The following is a 14,650-nucleotide window of genomic DNA, read 5'->3' as shown; positions in this document are numbered from 1 at the left end:
CGAAGAGAATCGATCGGATAATGCACTGGTCCTTTGAAGTTTTTATGGGAATTACTATGGGAAATGTGAACTTTTTTGTTCTCATCGTTCTAGCAACCGGTGGAAACTAACGATTTTATATTGCCTCACTACTTGACTAGCCTATTGGTCCCAAGCAAATCGATTAACGTACCTTATTCTAATCGAAATTCTAGTACTACACTATGTTTGTTTTGATTTGCAACCTGACAGAAGTTCCTTGGTATAGGAAGTGACTGCCGAATACGTTCCATTCAGACGACATGCCAGTAGGTTCTTCAATGCTGTTGTTTTTACCGCATCGTCGATTTCCACTACAGGGACAACATTTGTAAGATCGCTTCAAGATTGTTTTTTAAAGATTTTTATGGTTTTGAGTCTATACATTTTGGCGTTTTCCAGATGTGCACTAGTAAAATATTTTCCTTTATTAAAAAAATGTAAAAACCGATCTAATTCCAAATATTTTTTTTTTATTTTACTGATGAATTCAGCAAAATGGAAACCGTTTACCGAAATTCAGTTATTTTTTAAATTATTTAAATATTTATTTAATTCATCGGTAATCATGTTCCGAAATTGTCGTTAAAATTTGACAGTTGTTAGAATTTCTGTATTTCTTTCTTTCTTCTTTTTCGCATTTCAAGCTTATTGCGTATGGCATTATTAGCTTATTGCGTGCTCTCAACTTAGTGTTCTAGATGCACTTCCACAGTTATTAATTGAGAGCTTTCGATGCCTGTACCATTTTTGCATTAGTATAATTGTGTGGCAGGTACTCTATGCCCAGGGAAGTCGAGACATTTTACAACCCGAAAAATTCCTAGACCGGACCGGGAATCGAACCCAGCCACCTCCAGCATGGTCTTGCTTTGTAGCTGCGCCTTTGCCGACTGAGCTAAGGGAGGTCCCTTCTGTATTTCTTATTTCTCGGAAAACTGAACTTTTAACAAACTTTTAAACGAAATTTTAGCTGTTGGATTCTTGGCAAAACAAAATTAACGTCTTCGGCGAAATAAATTAACTGTGTACACTGCCGATGATAAGTTTAAGGACACCCCAAAAAACCATGCAAATATGTTTTGTTCAATTTTTGATCTCCAAAGGTTATTTGAATGGTATGAATGGTATAGCATAAGTGTTCTACTACTACTTTTATTTCAAAATTTGGCCAACTCAATTCTGAGAAAATCAGTCACGATTCTTCAGAGTAAATTTTGAAAAATATTGTAACTTTAGGTGAACTTTAGCACAAAAAATTTGAAATGCCTTTCAAATGATCTTAAGAGAACGAAAATTGGACGTAACATAACAGAGATATGAACATAACAAATCTGTCGTGTTTTTTTTTTGGGGTGTCCTTAAACTTATGCTCTGGTGTGTACATGAAGTTTGAGCAATTTTAGTAGAACGCTTCTTATTTGAGTGCCCATGTTCAAACTGTTATTCAAATCAATTGAAATTTTGTACATTTGTAGCTAAAATATTGATCTTTAAAACGCCGTTGATTTGACTAAATTTTGCACACGACCAAAACAAGTTTTATGAGAGAAAAAAATCACAATTTTATTTAATTTTGTCCGGTACTGTAGTTGGATAAATTTAGGCTTTCACACGAAACAGCACACTAGATTATTTCCAAGAATGAACACCGAACTTTCATGAGTAGTTTGATACAATCTTCTGACGGATATCTACTTTTTAATCGGAATGTCACCTATGCTACTAGCGAGCAACCATCTGAAAAGCACCCGAACGAAAAAAAAACCCAACGACCTGTTCCAATCGAATTACATCGTCACGGTTTCCAATTTCAAATAATAAAAAAACAGTGTCGTAATTTAAATGACTAGAATTGTAAGTCAAGCCCCTTCTTGAGTTGAACAACTCTTGTCTACGTAAATCGAAATATGCTTTAATAGCACTCTGAGAAAACCGGATATCGGATTCAATCGTTTTTATAAGCACATTAATCAACCCATAGGTTTTGACTTTTGGGCATTCAATGGTTGATCAATCTGTACTATTATTATTCTTCAGGGTTCAGAGATGGTTGATAATGAAAAAAATATGCATCAAAGGCACTGCTACTCAAAATCGGAAAAACGTAGCCCAGGAAACGCCTAAATTTATGTATCTCCTATGTGATCATCGATGATCAACCGATGGTTTTTGTGAGTTTTGATAATTTTTACCGATTGGATATACTTAAAATTTAGCAAAAATCAAGATTAATGATTGTTGGAACTAACTCTTTGATTAATTTGGAGACGCAATAGTTGATGACATGCGAAATCAATCATTCATTCATTCTTAGGTTTATATTGTAGCATGATAATGTGACTTCTAAACATACATGATTTATAATTAATTTGATTCTTAAAGTTTGGACGAGCCATGCTTTTGAAGTGTATTTATATTTATTTCCACTGGTGTATATGTATGCATGTATTGACAAACCAACTCCCACTGTCTGCCAGTGGCATTATGCATAAAACCTCCCTGCAATCAGTGCAATCATATGTCTTATGACTGCAAGAAACTTGGATCTGAGAGTTAGGATGTTACACCTCTACTGCAGATCCAATAGCCTATTTAAAGAACGCAAGCATTGCGAAGCCATGTCCACACACGATAAGCCCCGCCCCAATAAATTATCGATGCTAATAAACCACTGATAATGTATTGAAACTTTCAATCAAGCAGAAGTGCAATTCTTGTTTGACGTATTTAATGAGCATCAGTTAACTGCTGTCTTCCGGAACTGAATGAAAATCAAATTTAATTTTGTTTAATCGGCCATTTTTTTTTTTTTTTCCTTTGGTTTGTTTTTTCCGTCGATCTTGTTTTCCGTGCTGAGCACCAATGCTACCGACGTGCCAGGAAGGCAGCTTCCACACCTGGACCCTACCTATCGACCCATCAACTCATGAACCGGGGACCAACGGCTTTACTTCCCATCCGAAGGAAGGCGTGATCAGAGATGTTATGCCTCAGAACATCCCGGCGGCGCCGACTGGGATTGAACCCAGGCCTGCTGGGGTGAGAGGTAATCACGCTTACCACTACACCACCGGCACCGTTGTTTAATCGGCCATGTACAGAACGTTATAGTCGATGGCGTGGTGCTGATGTACTCAATATTATTCGGCTCGATCCAGTTTTACTAAGTGGAAGGCATTATTTTGCAGTAGCAGAGCCGATTGGTTGTTGGGTAGGTGAGGAGTCATTTCCAAAGGTCCCACTTCAGCTTCAAGTGAAGTTCCACTTGGAATGGTCTGAAGACAATCACTCACTATCAGGGTTGCTTCCACTCACTTCGATGTCAACAATGTTTTCCGAAATTATGAAATTATTAGATGTTATAATGATATTTTGAACTTATAGGTTACTAAAAGAGGTTAACCATAAAACCTGTCAATTTCGTTTTCAGAGAGTCACAATAAGCGAATGAACGGTCACGAATCGTAAAAATGCTGATTGGGACTCTCTGAAGGCGAAATTGACAAGATTTATGATTAACATCTTTTTATACTTACAACCCTTAATTAATGAACAAATTAATGAACGATAACCAAAATTTTCGATCTTTTCCATAAATGGTTTGGATGATACCCCGCAAAATTACCATACAAATTTTATTAGGGAAGTACAACACATCATTATAACATCTAATGATTTCATAATTCTTTAAACATGTTTTATAGAAAGGTGAGTGGATGCAACCCTGATAGTGAGTGCTTATCTTCAGTCCATTCCAAGTGGGTCTTCAGTTAAAACTGAAGTGGGACCTTTGGAAACGACTCATCACCTTCTCAACAATCGATCAGCGTTGCTACTTCAAAATAATGCCTTCCACTTAGTTGTGCTCATTGTGTAATTGTGGGTTTTTACCAACTGTGAGATAGATCATAGAGTTGGAATTAGAGAGGGAAGTACCTCCAGCCCAGCCTATCACGCTTTGTTACATTATTATGTTGTTAATGATCGCACCGCATCAATCCGACACAGGGATGCCAGGTGTATTTTGAAAAAATCTTCATAGAAATGAACGAAGACACACCGTTATTCTTCAAATGTGGGGGTGTTCATATTCACAAAAAAAAAAGCCTTTACAGAAGTTCTGGTAAGTTAAGGAAACATAACTTGGTTTCAGGGAACTACGTAAAACTTCAGGGAGCGTTGAAGATCTTCAAAGAATTTAGTAGATCTTCAGGAGGCAGCGTAGCACTTCAGGGAACTTCGCAGATGTTTCGGCAACCGTGTAGAAATTTTGGAAGCTTTCTAGAATTGCTGTAAAGTTTAGGGATCTTCGAATAAATTCATTGAACTTCGTTGAAGCTTAGAGGTAACTCTTAGACCAGAAGGTCCCGAAGAAACGTGTTTTACATTTTTGGCTCAGCCCTGGTACTCTCTTCGGTCCCAAGCTAATCGATGCACCCCTAGAAACATATGAAAATCCATGAACCCCTCATTTTATCTGTCTATCATTGTGAATCAAAACAAACATTGTGTAGTACTAGAATTTCGACTAGAATGGGGTACGTTAATCGATTTGCTTGGGACCAATAGGCCAGTCAAGTAGTGAGCCAATTTAAAGTCGCTTGTTTCCACCGGTTGGTAGAAGTGTAGACCATTCTGTAGAAATTTAACAAATTTTGTTCAACTTAAGCGAAATTTGCAGAGGTTTAATAAACCTTTTAAAACTTAATTGAACTATGCACTATTTTTTTATTTACTGCGTAGAAGGAAACAGCTTCCTCTCCCATAGGAACAACACCTTCACTTTTTTCAATAAACAATACAAAATAATTGCACTCCCAGTGAGTTGAACTCTTTTAAGGGAACGCGTTTGCTGACTTAGAGTTACAACGTAAAACTAAACTGACAACATAAATGTTTAATTTAGTAACAACGTGTTGAATGTTGGCTAAAGATTGACGTGTAGCAGGGTTCGTTGAAACTTGGAGCTGGTGTTTCATCAGTCTGTTGATCAGGTATGGATTCCAGAAGGAACGGAGTGGTTAGGTGTCATAGGTGCAGGCTGATGAAGAGCTAGTGTTCCGCCAGACCGAAGAACAGATGCGGATCACAAAAGCATCGGAATAGACAGTTGCGAAGCTAATGAAAAGCTGGTGTTCCACCAGACCAAATAACAGATGAGGATCCCAGAAGCATCGAACTTGACAGTTGCCAAAGCTATAGGCGCAAAGACGGTCGGACATCGAAGATTGCAAACGTTCATGTCGGAACTAGAACAGTTTGTAGTAAATCTATTAGGGGCGCAGTATATGGCAGTATCACTGGAGCATCGGTCACACATATACCAGCATCTTACCTGGTGAAGATCTAATGTTCCACCAGATGAGAATCCCTGAAGTGTCGGAATAGACAGTTGCCCAAGGTACAGGCGCAAGGGATGTTGGACATCATTTTCCGGGAATACACTGACGTTTGAGTATCTTTAGAGTATCGGCGCACAAGCGCGTATTCGCCGCGCAGAATAGGGACGATTTATCAAAGTGGAACTAGTAGAAATACACGATTTCATACGACACAAATGTACAACAGAAGTAGCAGCAATTCAAGATATGACAAAATACCAGAAGCCGTCCCGGAAAAAAAATAACGATACAATTACCATAAAATAAAATACAATTACATCAAAATATATTGCCAACAATCGATCTTATTGTCCGTATATTGTACAAGAGATTTTAGCATATTGTTATTTCAATAGATTTACAATACGTTCCATATAGTAAAAATTTTCAACAATAGAACAACAATACAATTAATGGTAAATGGTTCATCTTTGTTCGCGACAAAGTGATTTTTCTAATTGTTAAGATACATAACAACCCCCTTGCTCTATTGATGTGATGTGATTAGAAGCCACCACCAGTGCAGGACTTGCCATAACGTACGGTTCCTCTTAATGGCAAGATCAGACTATGCAACCCTGCAATCTTTACTGTTCCGTTGTGTGAAGGGCCAAAAACGGAGGTGTGGACCTGTAAGCTGATGCACTTACACGATATCCACTGTAGGGATAGAGAATCTCCTTCCAACGGAACGCTCTTATTACAGGACATACATAGAATGCAATACACATTAAGATTTCCGTCTGGTGGTTTGTTCGAAATAGGGTGCATCAGAATCACTGTAGACTGTTAAATAGAAGATAACTATACCCTCGATAATATCGATCCAAGGATTTCCATCAAAGAAGGCATAACTATTTCCCATGATTTGGGCCTGGCAACCACGACTCCCTCCTCCAGTCTACAATTTGTCTGATACCCTTTATCCAACCTTCCCCATTGTAATTGAATATAGTGTCATTAAAGATTATAATGTGAAATTGATATTATATGTTAATACTACAAGTCATATAAAAGTTTATGCATAACAACCCCCTTGCTCTATTGTAGATTTACTCATTTACCATAAATTATAAAGTGAAAAGCATACATTTTATGGTTAGTTTATCGTTGTATACAATATGATTTATTGTAAATACAATAAATTCTATTGTATGGTTACAATACATTTCATTGTACATTTCTAGATAGAGCTGGAATTAGGGCGTAACAGCTTTTGTAAATAATGACTTCTACTGATGATTTCTAGGAATTCAATGCACGCCCTTGCAGACCAACCCAGCCATCGGATAGGGGAAATACCCTACCCGATGAGGATGTGGATTTGCATGGGCGAGCCTTGAATGTCTAGAAATCATCAAGAGAAGTCATTGTTTACAAAAGCTGTTAGGCCCTACTTCCAGCTCTATCTAGATTTATGGTTCTTTTTTATACGGGGTACCCTTAGTAAATTTTAGTTCAATCAAAGAACATTTCACGACTCCTCGTCGTAACCACTAACATTTTATTCGTGAGCACAATAATTCATTCATCGAAAGCGATTTTTGAACGTAATTTTCAACAAGCTAAAAATACAAACGGGAAACCAAAACAAAACAAAACAAACCCACCACGCCAGCGCGGAATTGCAAACACATTGGGAATTGCTAATCGTGGGGCCACCACCCCCCAGATCGTTGGGACACATACTGTCTGTTGTCATCTAATGCATTCATATTGGCTAATTAATTGTTGAACACTGCTGTTTGCATAATGCAGAGGCAGAAATGCCTAAGAATGTTTCATTCGGATAGCTTGTTTCGGCTTTTCTGGTTGTGGTAAATGTAACCAGTAGGCCAAGCATTATTGATGTGACAGCTTAATCAGCGCCTACCGAGGTTGACATAATTGCATGGTATCGAGGGGGTGCGTCTAGGTGGCAGGCGCGCATGCATTCAGGTTAGGGACAAATTCGGTTGTCTGGAGAATCTCTTGAAACCAACCGAAGTGTTCCATCGGATGTGGGAACATTATTATTTAATTACCGATTTGTTTACTTTGTACTCGTCGTTAGCTGTGGTGTGTAATCGGGGTAAGCGAGTTGTGTATACGTCATCTATCGGAGAGGGAATGTTTAACTTTTACGCTCCGACCGGTGACACGCCACTTGTGGCGTTGTGGATGCGGCGGAAATATGCGATATGTGTAAAATATACACTATGTAAATAGTATTTACTGAGTGGACATTGCATCGTGATGCGCTTCCTGTTTTCGATGAGGAAAAACGCGTGATGTTTCTACGATGGGCTTTTCAAAGTCTATTTGTATTATCCGAGGTTCGGTTTAACACATTTTGGCAGCATGATGATAAGGAGAAACTCACATCGTCCCACAGCCAAAATCAATTAGTTTCATATTAAATTATGAGCCTAGATGGAAATACTAATTTCTAAAATTTACCTCCATAACTTGAACTCCTTTCTAACTTGGTGTGGTCCCTTCAAATGTGACTTAGGGAAAGTTGACTGTATCACAATTTTCTCGATTACTTTTTCAAAGGGACGCATCAGCTTTTGTAAACAATGAATTTCATCGTCACTTTGGCGTAACTGGTAGTTAGCCCACGTCCACGGTTGTGTTAGCATACGTGGGTGAGCTACCATTTACGTCAAAAAGACGGTCAAATGCATTGTTTACAAAAGCTGATACGCGTTTTGGAAAAAAAAATATTAACTTTTCCGTACGTACCCTAAGATTTGATAAAGAAAATAAAATTTTTGAGATATTGTTAAAAATCCAACCCTACTTCTTGACGCCAAACTCGGCCTACAGATTCTAAATTCGGCTTATTGCATTGAAACGCCATAAAAACGCCTTTGAATTCACTTTGGCCTATCGGATGAAGATAAAAATTGATTCGGTTGGATGGGTGCAAACATTCATATTACGCATTCCCATTGACTTCGTTCGGTACCTTATTACCTAAAGTATCGTACCAAATACATAATTGACTTGTTAACTCTGAAATCATGGATTAATTTAAAGTTTTCTGCTCGATAGGCCCAAAATGGCCGATTAGGCCGAAGTAGTTATCTACCCTACTTTCTTTTAACAGACTATGTAGAAAAGTAAGCCCGAAATATGAAAACAGAGAAAAAAATTACCCTAAATTTAAGTTCTTTTTACTTAATTTTGGGTCATTTTGAGTTTTGCATCCCACTCTCACTTTTTGTTAACTTAATTTTAGGTAGAAAATACTCACGAGTAAGTAATTATTTTTGCCATAGTCAAATGTAAACTACTATAAGCGGTTTACTGAAAATTAGCTTATTGAACGGAACATGGGAGACGAGTGAAAAGAACTTGATTTTGGTTAATTTTTTGGATCCGTGAATGCAGCCAAATTATTAACGAAAGAGAGGGTCGATGAAGAGAATCGATCAATGTAGATTGGTCTCTTTGAAAAGTGACGCGAGAAATTACAGTTAACTCTGCATTTCTCGATATTTCGACAGTGAGCGTGCCGGCGCCGGTGGTGTAGAGGTAAGCGTGACTGCTTTCTCACCCCAATGGGCCTGAGTTTAATCCCAGCCGAGGTCGGTGGGATTTTTCTGAGGTATAAAAATCTCTGGTCACGTCTTCCTTCGGAAGAGAAGGAAAGACGTTGGTCCCGGCCCATGTGTGTTGAATGGGTGCGATATCCTACGCAGGTGTAGAAGCTGCCTTCCTGCACATTCGATTGTCGTTAAATTGATGGCAATCGATGTCCGTCGGTCATTGGCACTAGATTGCGGAACAGAGACCGACGTTAAATAAAAAAGAAAGAAAAAAAATAAGGAACCAGTTATGCGAGGTAGGCGACGATTGTTCGTATTTGACAGTCACCTCCTCCCCCCCCCCCCCTCCAGGTTGTTCCTCAAAGAAAAAAATGTGCTACCTACTCTAATAGCGAATTCGTTTATTATTATATTATTATATATTAATTATTACAAGCGCGAAACCGAACTTTTTGTCAGTGTGAACCTCAAACTGGCGTTTGTCATGATACCCGATCCAGGTTGGAACTGAATAATTAACGAATTCGCTATAAATTTCAACGGCCTTTCGAATCCGATTCAGCGATGCAAAGCACATCTGGATGACTGGAGTATGTGACCTTTCAAAATTATACGACAGAACTGGATCAACTCGTGTTCAACATTCATACTTTCGATCAAAACCTTACAGTTCCTTTCTTGACGTGCATCGGCTTGTTGTATAAAATTGTCTTCAAAATCAGCGTAATCCCATGCAAGGTCACGCTTGCTTACTTCGGACTGATTGGCTGGCTCGCGAGGTGATGTTAACAACCCTTTTGCAACAAAACCACACCACCGGCTGTAACCTTGGAGCAGTTGTTGGTCGATTAACGGAATTTTGGCCACTCGCCCTTTTGGCTCTCCGTTGCGTCTTCTTCATTATTGTAGGTGCGGCATAATGACGACACGATGTTCAACTTACAACGGTCCTCCCACAGGACGGACCGGTTTCAGTCGGTGGTTTCGATTCACTGCGGCAGTCATGGTCCGGCGGGTGACAGCTTATACAACAACCCAAAAGGTAAGACATCTCTACGTACTTACCGGTCAAGCAGCCATTATCAGAGCAGATGAACTTTTACTTTTTTTTTTTTCGAAATTATAACCCACCTTGGCATCATTTGGAAACGTTGATGCTGGCGTGCATTGTGCAATGAGGTGCAATGTGCAAGCGATGCAGTTTTTCATGCAAAGTTTCGCTAACTTCATCACGTGGCCGAATTAGATTGCAAAAAGATAGTGGTTTTACTTCAAACGCTGATTGTAGCCTACATTGAGGAGTTTCTCTTCCCACGATTGAAATTTATCGATCACAATAAACTGGATCAATCCCTCACGGGGACACAGCGCACGGTCACAAGGCGACCTTCGGACTTGCACTGGTTTTGATTACTAGTGGCTTGCGGCATCGTTTTTGTTGGCGGTTTTCCATTTCAGCAAATCACGTTCTTTTCCCACACGTCGCGACACGCGTTGGGATTTCATCAACTCGCGGTTTGTCGTACAATTAACTCTCCGCAACTGTGACCTGTAATGCGATAATTGGTTGAGATTAATCAGGTAATGTTTATGGTACAATGCAAATTTCCATCTGGAGGAAAGTTCGCGTGACTGTGATTACACGTACTGTTATAGTTCAGTAAAAAAAAGCGGTTTTCACATTTTCGTTGATTACCTACGACTCACTTAGAGAAATGTCATAAACTCGCGATTTATTAATATTGAATACCTATAGATATAAAAACTCTGATCAATCAACCTACCAGTGATATATGCCTTTCTCGTATGAAATTATATAATTTAATTCCTGAAAGATTTTGACCAGTATCCCAAGGGCACTCAGAACATGTCCGTGTGAAGTAAATATGATCTTGAATACTTTTTATCTTTTAATTCTACTACTATTGAATCACTTTCACTTTCACTAATTCATTAATCACTTTCCTTTGATACTTGCAAACTTCTTCAGTGTCGTTATAGACTTCATAGACTTCAACTGAAGTAGTAAACGAAATACGTATCTGTTATAGTTTTTTAAGTGATAGTGAAAGTTAATAGTGAATTATTGAAAGTGATACGATAGTAGTAGAATTAAAAGGAAAAACAACGTAATAAGATATACAATTATTCTACTGAAACGCTCATCAATCAATTTAGATCAATTTAGTAGATTGTATCGAAAACTCACCGTTTTTAATACAAAGTTATAAAGTGCTTGTGGCCAGTGTTGAAAACAAACCAGATGTTATTAAATGCCCTGTGCAACCAAATTGATTTTTTTTCTAGTCCAGCATATTTGATTTTCTTGTGGTCCCTGTTTGAGGCAAAGTGCAGACTATACTTATGGGGCACTAACACTAATTACGTAAGGAAAAAGTAAGAGGTTGTATCCAAGACACGATCGTACATTTGACGTAGGGTACACACGAAAGGCAGTTTTGATGTCACAGCAAAAGTAAAGTAAATATTAAATTGATTTCTTAACTCGTTATCAGTGAAAAAGTTTGATAGGTTGAAATTCGGAAGCAATTTGAGAATTCTGTTTTGGAGATGCTCTGTCGGTGTCCATGTAGTACAAGCCAATCCTGGGCGATATGTCTTGGACACAAGCTCTTACTTGAACTCGTTAGTTAACTCTTTTATCGGTCATTTGTGGTCCTGAAAAGCCAGTTTAGAACAATGCTGTGGAATACTTTCCTCGGTGTTCTTGAAGATGAAAGCGGTGCTCATGCGTTGCACCTGGATCGATTGGTGAAGGGCGATGGCATAGTAGTCCTCAATTGATGTTCTTGGAGAAGGTGGAAGCGGTGTTCATCCGTTGCATACAGATGATTGAGATTCTGTCAAATGATGGAAAGAACATAATAAATACTAATGTTTTCGTTATTTAGTGCACTATTACGGTATATTAACTAAATTGTTGAATTTGGTTGTACTGTGGAATGATTAATAGGTTATTGTCGCAGCGATAATAATGTGGTTAACGATTTCATGTCCTGGAAGAAATAGCAAGATCGTAATGATGAAGCACAGTTTATAAAAATGCACTTACTGCGGTTAAACCTCAGAGTAGGCTGTGCGTGTGTTCGAACCTGACGTTTGTTTTTTTCCGTGGAGTTTTTTTTTATCTATAATCGGTTGCTGATCTGGCCATAACCAAGCTCAGGAGACAATTTCTAGTTCCTCATTCTAGGTTTCTATTATTTGCCGCTGAGAAGCTGTTCCGAAGCCAAGTAGAACCTCCACGAGGCGTCCCATAATTAGTTCCATCATTCGTTGAGTCGCAGCGTTGAACCTGAAAAGGCTTGCCAATGCACATCAAAAATCGACTACATACATCCGAACATTTTTTTATCTCAAATCGAAGGAAGACATTCCGCGTAACTACCATTAACCGGACTAGTTCATGTTGATTTTCGTCAAGCTTCGTCTAAAATTTGGACTTCTACATCAACACATGTCAGGCAGCCTCCAGGTTTAATTGGCTAAACTTGGTGAGTTCGTTCCATTTTGTAAATTTTTATCCATTCAAACCAGTAACGTTGGGAGATCACCTCTTTGTGGTGCGTTACTGGTATAAGATCTACCATTGAACCCTAGTCGTGACAACTTCAAACTAGGGAATCAGGATTTTCCAGTAATCAAAGGATCACATTTTAGTCCTTGTTACTTTTTATGACTTGATAATAGTGACAAGACTCGGGTAGTAACCATTTCTATATTGTATATTTCAAATCAAAAATATTGTTTATGTTCATAGATTTCACATAATCCTTTTCCCTTTTTCCTTCTCCTTTTCCTTCTCCTTTTCCTTTCCGTCTTCGCTTTTTAGAAAGCGAGTAATGGCGCTATAGCTATAAGTCATAAAAGGCTAGGACAAGAGTTAGTGCTCATGCCCCAACCGTCAGAAGAAAATGGAGCATCACTTAACCTTTCTAGCTTTGATGCTTCCAACGACCAACCAATCATATAATTACCAAAATCGGAACTTACGATACGAGATGTCCACGTTTCATCCATTTATTGGATTCGGAAGCATCGTGTTTAAATCACCGATTTAAACAGGCCCGATGTTTTCTGAATCATCTTGCCCCTTAAATGCTGCACAGTAGGCCTGGCCGTTTTGATATGTGTGACGCAGTTTCGATGTGAAACATATATCAAATAGACAAGAAAAATGATGTAGGTATTTATATATATATTTTTAGGATGCTTTCAAGAACTGGCTGTGTTGGTTGGTGTGTCGATTAGATTAGATGCACTTAAGGGCCACCCACATTAGATCCGTTTGGGTTGCGTTGACGTAAATGTGACAGTTAGACAAAAGATTTAGCTGTCACTTTGCCGCAACGCGTCCGATCCGGATCTAATGTGCGTGGGCCTTTACTGTGGTTAAAGCTCAAGCACTAAGAGTATTTCCAAGTGGTATAAACTCGCAAACGATTTCTCAAATATCACTTAATTCACACTTGTAAGAAATTTTAAGAGATTGAATTTCCCATTTATTTGGTATTGGGAAATGAAATCTGTATCAGAGAAAACACATCAATCACAGAACCTGAGCATACCGGACGATTATGGTTTTTGATGCTAATTTTAAGCTTCTCATATTAAGAGAAGCTGGCAAGAATTTTTGTATGCCTAATTCTCTTAATACGAGGGGCTTAAAATTTGCATCAAAAAGGCATAAAAATAGGTACTGTCTGGCATGCTCAGTGCTCGGTATCAATATTCGGCGACTGTGTTAGGGAAAACACTTTTTCCCATTACGGAAACGCCTCGTTTTCGAGAAAAGACGCATTTCGTGCACAAAACGCACCGAGTTTTGGATTTAGTCAATAGATAATAAAAAGGCGAAAATTGACTACAGGAACTTCTTGCTCAAATTTTCCAATCGCGAGATATTCGCGATCAATCATATAAATTCGAGTTTTTTTGCTTTTTTCTAAGGTCCTGAAGGAAGCCTTACCTTAATTCGAAGTGTTTCTGCTTAGCTGACAAGGTCATGTCGTATTCGGTCATCGCGAGAATTTGTATGTACCACTTCAATACTGTTACGCATTTGACACCAAACGTTTGGTTGCTGGGTACATTATCAAAGAGCTTTGGGGTTAATGTGGCTGGCAGCAAGGCGAGCGAACCTTCAATGGAAATTAACTCTTAAACAACAATAATTTATGGTGGTCCTCAAAAAAACCTGTTTGGTTGAGTAATGCTGAGCTATTTGGGTGTTCAACACAGATGAGGCTGGCGAGCTGTATGTTGTTCGGAACGTGGATGACGCGTTTGGCATAGATGGCTCACAGTGACTCACGACGAGCAACTGAATCCGATCAGTAGCGGTGTGGCTTCTTCCTCTTTCTTCGGTGAATCGAGGGCTTTTGAGGGCAGCCTTGATAGCTAGCTGCTTGCAGCTTACGGGGAGCCTTTCGTTGTGTACTGGGGAAAAATGTTTAACGCCACGCTCCGAAAGCACTGCTGCTGCTCCATCTTATGACGACCGACCGGACATGATTAAATTTACAACGTTCTTCGAGACAGGATGGAATTCGATTTTACAGACAATCGTAGATAACTTTAATCACTATTGCAATAGTTGGACATTTGTGTAGCTTTCAATAGTGTCCTATTGAAAATTGATAAAATTTTCATTTAAGCAGATTCGTAGAAAATTTTGCAATCGATTGGCGT

Source organism: Ochlerotatus camptorhynchus, unplaced genomic scaffold, assembly GCF_037179485.1.
Source record: "Ochlerotatus camptorhynchus isolate MF236.1 unplaced genomic scaffold, CSIRO-AGI_Acam_v1.1 ptg000067l, whole genome shotgun sequence".
Classification (NCBI taxonomy): domain Eukaryota; kingdom Metazoa; phylum Arthropoda; class Insecta; order Diptera; family Culicidae; genus Ochlerotatus; species Ochlerotatus camptorhynchus.
This window is presented reverse-complemented; position numbering follows the sequence as displayed.